The following is a 9,647-nucleotide window of genomic DNA, read 5'->3' on the forward strand; positions in this document are numbered from 1 at the left end:
ACGCACGGCAGCTCAATCCACACGAAGAAGTTCTGTTGGTCTTTGTCTGGTTTTCACCGACCTACCACATCATTTACTAGTTTTAGCAGGTGCTCTGACTCTCTCCGCTTCCCTTGTAATAAGTTCCAGGCTGCGTAGACCTTTCTTAGAAACATCCTGGTAACTAGCAGCTAAATACTGGCTAATTTTTAGGAAATCATGAGGAAAGTTTCCAGGAAAATGTAGGACCCGTAAAAATAAAGTGCTAGCGAGTATTTTTACACTGGTTTATGTCAAATCCTGTTCTACCGCTGCTGTTAACACCGCGCCGATGCCCAGACTTCCTCTAAAAAGGTCACAGATACATTCTGAGCCTGCAGCGTTTGACAGCAGCCAGACCCGACTCCGGTCTCCTGCAGGACTGGAAGCACTGGGACGTCGGTACTGGGAGCTGCCAGTGCTCCGGGAACAGGATTACACACAGCGTCTGAACTGCCAAAAATCATGAGCGGCAGTCCCTGGAGTCTGACGTAGGCTCAGATGCCAGTGTGCGTCCCTGAGCGTCAGACGAAGAGCAGGTGAGCTGACTGAAAGCTCTGGATCAGGCGAGGGCAGATGACACAGGGTTTGGCTGCGCGGGTCGTTTTCAGGGAAGATTTCCATCTGACAGAAAAACACATTCAGCTTTTCTGCCATTTATTTATTTTCCTGTTAACACCTCTAATCACGCTGCTCACCCGGGGACCTGTTGGAGCAGGACTTGCTGGTGGTCCTGGTTTTGGTGTTGGCCCACGTGCAGGTGCTGCTGTGAGACGCCAGGAGGCCCGGTCGGGAGCCAGACCCAGGAGGTGTCTGAAACCGAGTCTCCACACTGCAGGACTGTGCATTGTGGACTAACGTCATAAGCTCCATATTTAACATGAGTAACACACAAACGTGTCCATCGCCGAGACTCATTCCTCTGCTTCAAGACGCCTGACTGGCTGCTCAGTGTCTCACTCTTTCGTTTAATTTACTTTCTCGTTTCTTCGCCATCGTGTTGTCGCAACATTCTTCGGAAAGGAACCGAAACAAATACGAAAAAAGATCCCGATGACAGCGATGGAATCCTTCCCTTGAAACGCCGTAAAAATCCCGCCTTCGCCCCGTTTTTCAAGTAAAGTTAAACGAGCGTCGGCAGTAAAAAGTCAACTATGTGCTGCAAGGACTCGACGTGAAGGAAAGTTCAGTTTAGTTTCATGGTCGGGTCACCCCCTCAGTGAGGACAGAAGAAGGAGAGAAGTCCAGGAAAGGAAGGAAGAGAGGGAAAAGGAGGGAAAGGAAGGACTGATCATTAAAGTGTAGGCACGTACAATGTGTGTCACTTCAGCAGAATGTTTCCCGGTTTATGGACTTTTTGGAAGAAGTGGGAGGCTGAGGTCAGCGAAGACGAGACAAACCTGTTGACAACAGCAACGTCTGACTGGTAAATATCAGAACCGGTGGGATTTTCGCGGGGATTAATGGAGATGGAAAAAAAGCAGAGGGACGTCCAACGTCTAGGCTGCAGGGAGGATTTCAGTCTGCCGTGACGGCGAAAGTGACGCCTCGGGGTAAAGTCATGAGAGAAACATGACGTTATGTCAGACACCGCAACCTATCTGCATGAAATACTGTCCGTAAGTTTCAGTAAAAAGCCAAAAGACACCACATCAGCCTGAGCCGAAAGCCTCCAGCGTGGGTGTGGTGGGCGGACGGCGTCCCGGCTGTCGGCTCTCTGCTGTAAACGATCTTCTTCCTCTCTGTTTGTGTCTGTTGCTCGGCGAGTTCGCTGCTGACTTCAGCCCGCGTGGACGTCATGCGGGCAGCAGGGGGAGAGTCCGCACAGCGCCTTCAGGGGCGTTCACGCCGCTGGAAGCGGCGCTGGTCACGCTTGGCTTCGCGGCTTAGAGCGCGTCTGTTGTGGAGTTCTTCTGCAGGACCACTAGAGGTCTGCAAAAGAAAAGCGATCAGGTGGTGTTGAAGCAGCTGGGATTTATGTTGCATCATCATAAACAGACTCATGATGAAAAACTGGTCCTCACTGCGGCTGCGGCCTGTTGCCCAACGGCGACTAAAGAGCCATAAAATGTGGCCACCGTCATGTTGCATACGCCTCAGAACCCATTTCAAACATTCCTGAGCTGCCACCACTATCTCCAGTCTTTGTTCTGGAGCTTCGCGGAACGAGGGCGTTTCACATCGTAGTCGTCGTAATATCGTCTCACGTGTCGTGAGGTTTATGCTACGAAATCCCTTCTTTACTAACATTTTGAAACACCTTTGGCTACTTCGGGCCTGTTGTGGTCTGTACCGGACTCAGCCTTCACACAACCTGGACTCATTCTACAGTGTCTCCTGATTGTCCTCAAGTGTTTTGACTGTTACGGGCCTGTGGTTCAGGGTCTCTGCTTCTTCTCCTTCTGACTGATTGGTTTCCTCGTGGCTGTGATCAGAAGGGTTGGAGATCGGGAACCTTTTTATCTGTGGGTCGATATCGGGGGAAAGACGCCGGTTTGGGTTAAATGCCGGAAAAACGACAGGCCGCGTCCTGTATCGCGGCGTCTCCCAAGCCTTGACCGGGTGCTCCGAGTTGCCGTACAGACCCAGTCTCGCGGTTCCGTTCCCGTCCGTCCTCGTCTCTCAGCGGCAGGATCGGGATGTGTTTTACTGCAGGTTTGTTTGGTTAATCCACTGAAGACACGGTGGTCGGTCACATCCGCTCTCGCTGATTAAACGAGAGTCTATTTATGCCACTTACAGACACCGCTTGGACTACATTTAGTCTCTCTTTCTGTCTCCATGATCTGGTTTATTTTCTCTAAACTCCGGTGTCAGACAGCAGCTCTGTCTTTCTTCTCTTTGTGGAAAATGTCCTCCACAAATTAGTTCTCCAAACACCGTTTCCAAAACGCACAAATTGAATAATTTGGCCCAATTTGCTGAACAAACACTCACTTTCTCGCATGTTAATGGGATTAACGAGCTGCACTTAACCGTCTGTTGACGTTTGCGTCTTTAAACCAACATCCTCTCCTGTAACGAGGCCGCACTGATTAACTCCTAACGGCACAGATGCTAACGGGGCGGGACACGTCCAGCTGAAGTCTCTCCAAAAACAACCGGACAGCGTTTTGAAGTGTGAGCGAGCGTCCGGCAGACCTGAACAACAACACCAAGGTTTCCAGGACACCAAAGAAGAAGAAGCTTCAGCCTGAGCGAGGCAGAGGAGGGTCTGCGCAGAGCAAACACAACCAGCCGACCGATTGACGACAGAAAGTGAAGCACTTCTCATTAAATCCGATGAGAAATGAGTTTATTTTCTGCTTCTGCTGTTTAAAAACTCGGCGTTATCGTATAACGGGAACCTACTTTTACTAAGAGCCCTTTTCAGAGATACTCGAGGAGCTCGTTGGCCTTCATTCGTGTGCGCGCTGGCTGGTGTTGCTGGCATCCTGTGATTGGCTGTTTTTTTTTCCTAGGTGAGAGCCTGTCTGTCTGCTGCTGGTCGTCCTCACGCCTGGCGAAGGTCTGAATGATGTGCGTCCAAGCGTTGGACAGTCTGCCGACGGTGTTGAACTTCTTTTTTTTTTTTGAAATCCAGACCCTCAACAAACAAAGTTGTCACACGAAGCATTAAGATGATGTTTTTTGGATCGATCGGGACAGGAAACGGTCTCGAGTCTGTGTCCGAAGATTAATGCTTCGGATCGAAAGATTCACTTGACAACGTACGTGAAACCACTGGACGGGGACGTGCGTCCTCCATCCGGTGACCTTAAAGGAACGGTACAAAATTGCGGAAAATGCGCCAAATTTGCGTTAAATGAGGAGAAGAAAAATATCAATCTGTGAAAACCAATTAATTCTGTTTTCAGATATGTTCATTAACAACATTTCCCCAGGCCGCCTCCTCCAGGCAGCTTCACGCTCCTGTTGTTTAGTGCTATGTTGGTCGCGGTCGGGAGCCAAAACCGGGCGTCTGGGTACTCAGGCCAGACTCGGGGGAACGATGCCCCAGAAATCAACCCAAGCCCACGGGTGCGATTCCCCGTGTCCGAAGCGATTCCTGGAAAACCGACTCTCCGCCGAAACTGGCCAGAAGCCGCATCCACGGACCCACAGCTGAGGGCGCCGACACTCGGCCCCAGTCGGTCCGACGAGGCTCTACTCCGTCAAATGGTGAGCAGCGACCTGAAGGATCCAGCATTAGAAGACAGATGTGAATATTTCACTTGGTAGTTTATTAAAGTTACTGAGTCCTTTTTTCACACATTTATTATGTTACCTACAGCGCGTTAATTTCAGCGTGAAAGTGGACTCTTCTCTTTCTGGGGGATTCGGCTGCATCTGTGGAGCTTGTTCCCCGAGGAAGCTTTTTTCTTGTGCATCTCTTACATTTGATATTTTCTAGATTTCATGTGTATTTGCTGCGACTCTGCGTAGCCGCCCGTCCCGTTACCTTTCCTCTTCCAGTGCTGCTGTTATATCTAAATTTGAGGGGCGTCACCTGACCCCTGTCCCTCCTGCTCTAACCTTCCTTCCTTCCTCGTCTCCCCGATTCCCAACCGTCCTGGCGCCGAGAGCGAGGACTTTTTCTCCTTTTTTTCCCTCCTCCGTCAAAGCTCCTCGCTTCTCCGAGCCCGTGAGCCGGGCTGTTGTAACAGATACGATGGGCAGAAAGATCAGAGGCCTCCCTCCCGAATAAAGCCTCCTCTGTGAGTCCGGTCTGCAGCTTCGTCGCGGCGTCGACGGGAGCTGACAGTGCGTTTCATCACGATGAGATTTCAGATGAAAGCTGCCTGGACTCGTGTCCAGTTGTCGTCAAAACCAACGAGCGGCGCCGTGTCAGGCGGTTCGGGGGCCTGAAACCCGACCAACCTGGAGCCTCTTTAGTTGACTCCGCTCTGCCCTCAGCGTGACTTTGTGATGTTTTCTGAAAGTTAACACGACTCCAGATGAGCTCGTTCAGTGCACCACGGACTGCTGGGACCCCCTGTAACCCCTCGTTCATCCAGCTCTCTGTCCTGCTCGTACAGTCTTTGTGTGCTGGAGTATTTACTGGCTGTGTGATAATTGGACAGAAATAGTTTCTTCAGGAAGAAGCTTTTAGGACTTTTCGTCGTCACATCCCAGCTGCAGCTTGCATCCGCCTGGTGTTTCGGCCTGAACTAAGCTGGTGAACATACCTGCCCGTTTTCTTTTCTCCATTCAGACTCCCCCTCAGTCCTGTCCGTACGGTTGCAGTACCAGCTTCTGGCCACCAGATGCCACCGTTTAGACCGACTCTAGCGATGAACTCAAGTGGCTCAGAAAACCTTCAGAAAACTGTTTCCTGGTTTCATGCACAAAAACTCTGTGTTCTGGGCATCAGAAAATGATTCACCTTTCATAACAGCCCGTGTGTGTGTGTTTCCATCTCTTTATAAAGCTGGCCTGCAGCCGGTCATGGTGATCCTCTGTAAAAGCTGTTAAGGCTTTGTTGATCTTTGTGATTACATGTCGTCTTGGCTCCGGCAGGTCCGAAGATTCGTGGGAGGTTCTGAGAAACATTAATGCGAGGGAAAGCGTTTGGCTGGTGCGGACGGAGCTTTTAGCACATTCCTCTGCAGCAGAACCTAGACGTGGTCTGGGTTCAGTCCTGGTTTGTCCCCGCTTCGTTCTCCTCCTGCAGAAAACTGGGCAAACTCAAAGCCAGTCAATCAAACGGGCCCAGTCTGAGTCAGCAGGTTGCGGATTCTGCCATGCTGCCGATAGCTGAGCTGGCTGTTACTCTTCTCTCTTTCTCCACACTGAAGAAAGGTACTTCTGTGTTTAAAACATGCTCTCGGTTTTTTTCCTCTGTAAGGAAACCTCTCAGGAAAATCCTGACCTCCATTTGGAGTGTTACAAAGATTATTTAGAAGCCAGCTTGCCACAGTGGTAATGATTATGAGTTGTTTTAGACCTCTGCTAAAATGTGATGAGCTTACTGATGATTTTATGTGACAAGTCCAACCGCGGTACTTGGTTGGCCTCCAATTTTTTATAATAACTATGACATATAACGCTCATTGTGACAGGGGAGAAACCAAACCGAGCGCCCGGTTAAACCAGTATTTATGACAGCAAAATCTGGACTGAAATCAATTCGTTCAAGTGGAGCTCCATAATTTGTGGATTAGGTCATGGGAGGAAAACAAGTGAGATCGGCTTCGGCGAACAAGGTCCGGGTCCAGGGTCCTGACCCCGTCTCCAAAGGGCTGACCTTTGAGAAAAAGGCATCCGTTTCACAACGTCCAGCCCTACGGCGAACTGACCCCCCTCAGGCCGTAAGGCTGTAAACCGCTCTAAAGAGCTGGTCTAAGGACAGTTCTCAGACCGGACCACCTGTGCTGAGAACACGTCTCTTTCTTAAACTGTGTTGTTAGTTACTATCAATTATTGTCCAGCAAAAGGCAGGTTGCCTGACGGGTTATCGAGCCTGGCTAGCGCTAGCATGTTAGCAGTTAGCTCGCCGGCTGGCCAGCCTTAGTAGCCTTCGAGCTACTATTGTAGTTATATAATATTATAGTTAGAATTTAGGAACGCCATATTACGGGAACAAAAGTTGGACTATTTTTAGAACGAAGTTGTTTGTTTTCAGCCTGTTTGGTGGTTTGTGTGTTTGTCCCTCCACCGGGTTCATGTGCAAAATCGGTTCAGTAGTTTAGGCGAAATCCTGCTGACAAACAAACAAACAATCAGACAAAGAGACAAACGGACGGAGGTGAAAACAGAGGCTCCTTGGCAGAAGGAATTAAGTGACGATGCTCTTAAAACATGGCTGAGATACTGCTGCTTGTATGTTTGTTGTCATATACGTGATTGTTGTGTCTCTTGTGCAAGTTCTGCTGCGAAAGAGAAGATTTGATGGGAAAAAAATTCCTCCGAATTCTTGGTCTTAATTCTCACCCCCAGAGTTTTGCCCTCCGCTCCCCCTCTACCTCTACAGCGTCAGAGCTGGGGAGGCTTCGGCGAGATTCCACGGGTTTCGTAACTTTCTGAAACCGACCATCCGTCAATCACGTCCAGTTTACGCAGCGATCGGAGGTGAGGCGGTTTGCCAGGGTCTGAACCTCTGTCTCAAGCTCTCGGCCTTTGCTCAGCGACTTCTGTCCTCTGCTTTAGGTACAAACAAGGTGCAACAGCGTCAAAGTCTCCCAGAGGAGACCGTCTGAAAATGTGCTCCGTTATCCACATTTCTACGATTATCGCGGTGGTTAGAGAGGTCAAGAGTCGGTCCCCAGGGCCGACAACACGGCGTCTTTGGAGCAGGATGAATAATAACTTTTCCCTTCTTCAACCACCCTCTCCACCTTCCACCTCTTCCACATCTATCACCACGTCAAACCGGTCTGTCCTGGTCTTTGGCTGCCAGCTGCTTCCTGAAGCTCCGACACTGACAGCCTTTATGCCCTGTGGATTTTGTGGCTTTAAGGCTTTGCCGCTCGGTGCCCACGGAGAGTTCTTGGAAGGCCGGGGATCCACAAATCCTCCCGGCCGCCTCAAGCCTTCGGCCCACGCCGCAGAACAGTAAACCTGGCAGAGGCCGAGACCAGACTGTGGTCAGCTCCAACCCTCAGAGCTGGAGTCAGGACTCCCCTCTGTGTCAGGGCAGTAAACAGAGAGCTACATGAAAACCCGCTGCACAAAGACACTGTCACAGACAGGGGGTCACGCGTCGATCCCATATGACTGTATGTCAAGGTAAGGTCTTTGGACAAATTGACTCAAGTATCTGCAGATTGAAATACAGTTTGACTGGTGGGCTTTTAGGGACAGTTCTGGACGATGACAACCGGGGTCTTACTCTGCGATTTCTGTCCATTTCCGTGTCTGTAGTTACGATAACAGTGTCCTCACCGGAGAAGACGACGCACCGACTCCCACCTCCTCACGTGGGGACAACAGCAACCCCCAGGCGTCCACGCAGGGGCAATGACGGACCAGGACTGACGGCCGGCGGCTGATGACATTTTTATCGGTCACCAGGAACGTGATCATCCCGGCACCGGCTCCGTATCGTCCGTCCTCAACCGTCGCCTCAAAACACGACGGGCTTCTTCCTCTGCCCGGCTCCGCGTGGGAGCCGTCGGCAGGCCTGCGCTTCACCAAGAGCATTTCATCTGCAGCGGCGAGGCTCCAGGATTCCAAACATTTGTGTCGGGCGGAGAGCACGGCCGGTCGTGTGTAACGGCCTCTGAGCTGTTGCCGATGCCGCTTTCACAACGAGCTCCGCTGGGAACCGCTACCTTTCACTTTCTGCTCCAAACCCTGAGAACGTTTAAATGTAACTCTCTTCTTAATTCTTTTAATTCCCACAATAAAAAAGCTGCAGCGTACGCCGAGCGTCTCTGTATGGAATTGATTTCTGAAGCTATAACCTGTTTCCTGTCAGAAGCGCCGTGCCCTAAGACCCGCTCACAAACAACGGAAAATGTTGCTGCTAAGCGAGCGCTAATGGTTGGATCCGGCTCATAAACATGCGGCTGTATATTAGAATTTAATTAACCATCAGAATCGTCAGTTTGAGTCCCATTTTTCTGCTGTTTGGTTTGGACTGGTTTTAACGTGCCTCACGGTGAAGTCAGCACAGACTTCGACTATTTTTCATGTATCTGTAATGATTTTACATGTTTATGACTGTGACTCACTGAAAAGAATGTGTTCCAACGCTGAGTGAGGCCTATTCTGCAGCCACCCGCTGCTCCGTCTCCTTCGCACGCGGCCGGTGAACGCCCATCACCTCCACACCCGCACTGAAGCGAAGGCCTGCTCCCGGCATGCCGCCTGATAACGAACTTCCACTTTCTAAATAAAAACTGTCCCGCTTGGCCAACGTCCGACTCAAAATTTGATTGTCATGGCTCCATTTAGACGCAGCAGTGATTTGAGCTCAATGCAAACTACGCCTGCGGCCCACCGTTATTTTTTAAGATCGATTAGTTGCTCGGCCTGTAAAACATCCGAAAAACAGAGAACAACGCTCCTCGCAATCTCCTGTCTTGTTTTTTGTCCAAACGGATTTAATTTATTGTCATGTTGAGACAAAGAAAAGCAGCAAATTACCACATTTGAGAGGCTGGAACCATCAAAACTTGGGCATCTGGTTGAATCATGACAGCAACAAAAAGGTCTACATTTGGTCCAAAACCCTCCAGAGTCCTGACAAGGTCTAGGGAGCCTGATCCTTTAACACCTGCCCCGGCGTCTTCGCATCGGTACCAGAACCAAATCCAGCCTCTGTCTTAAAAGGCCTCAGATGGACAGGCTGCCTCCTGCACATCTCCGGTCTTATCACGCCACACAGTCCACCTCATCCTCTACGTTCTCTCGGTGCTGGGGACCGAACGAAACATCTTTCTTTGCCCGTCGAGCTCCACGTCTTTGGGAGAAAGACTCCCGCTGCACATTCAGGAGGTAGCTCTGTTTGGGATTTTTTGGAATTTTTTTTAGGACCACATGTTAACCAGCGGTCACTTCCGAGCCATTTCCAAGCTGCCGCTCTGCTGAAATCCTGATTTTACAACCGCAACGTCGACTGACAGAGTCACCAGACGCATAAGTTGAAGACGACGACTGAGACAATGATTTCAGGTGTAGCTACCTGTATAATGATCAGAGAGAAA

At 50.3% G+C, this 9,647-nt stretch overlaps 1 long non-coding RNA gene across 1 annotated transcript; it reads left to right on the forward strand.

Moving 5' to 3' along the window:
* The first annotated feature begins 7,031 nt into the window (after window positions 1–7,031).
* Window positions 7,032–8,321, forward strand: LOC120802133. The gene is made up of 3 exons (XR_005709197.1): window positions 7,032–7,068; window positions 7,147–7,725; window positions 7,861–8,321. It is a non-coding gene; the product is annotated as an uncharacterized LOC120802133 (long non-coding RNA).
* The last annotated feature ends 1,326 nt before the right edge of the window (window positions 8,322–9,647 follow it).

The sequence above is a fragment of the Xiphias gladius genome, chromosome 2 (genome assembly GCF_016859285.1).
Source record: "Xiphias gladius isolate SHS-SW01 ecotype Sanya breed wild chromosome 2, ASM1685928v1, whole genome shotgun sequence".
In the NCBI taxonomy this organism is placed as follows: domain Eukaryota; kingdom Metazoa; phylum Chordata; class Actinopteri; order Istiophoriformes; family Xiphiidae; genus Xiphias; species Xiphias gladius.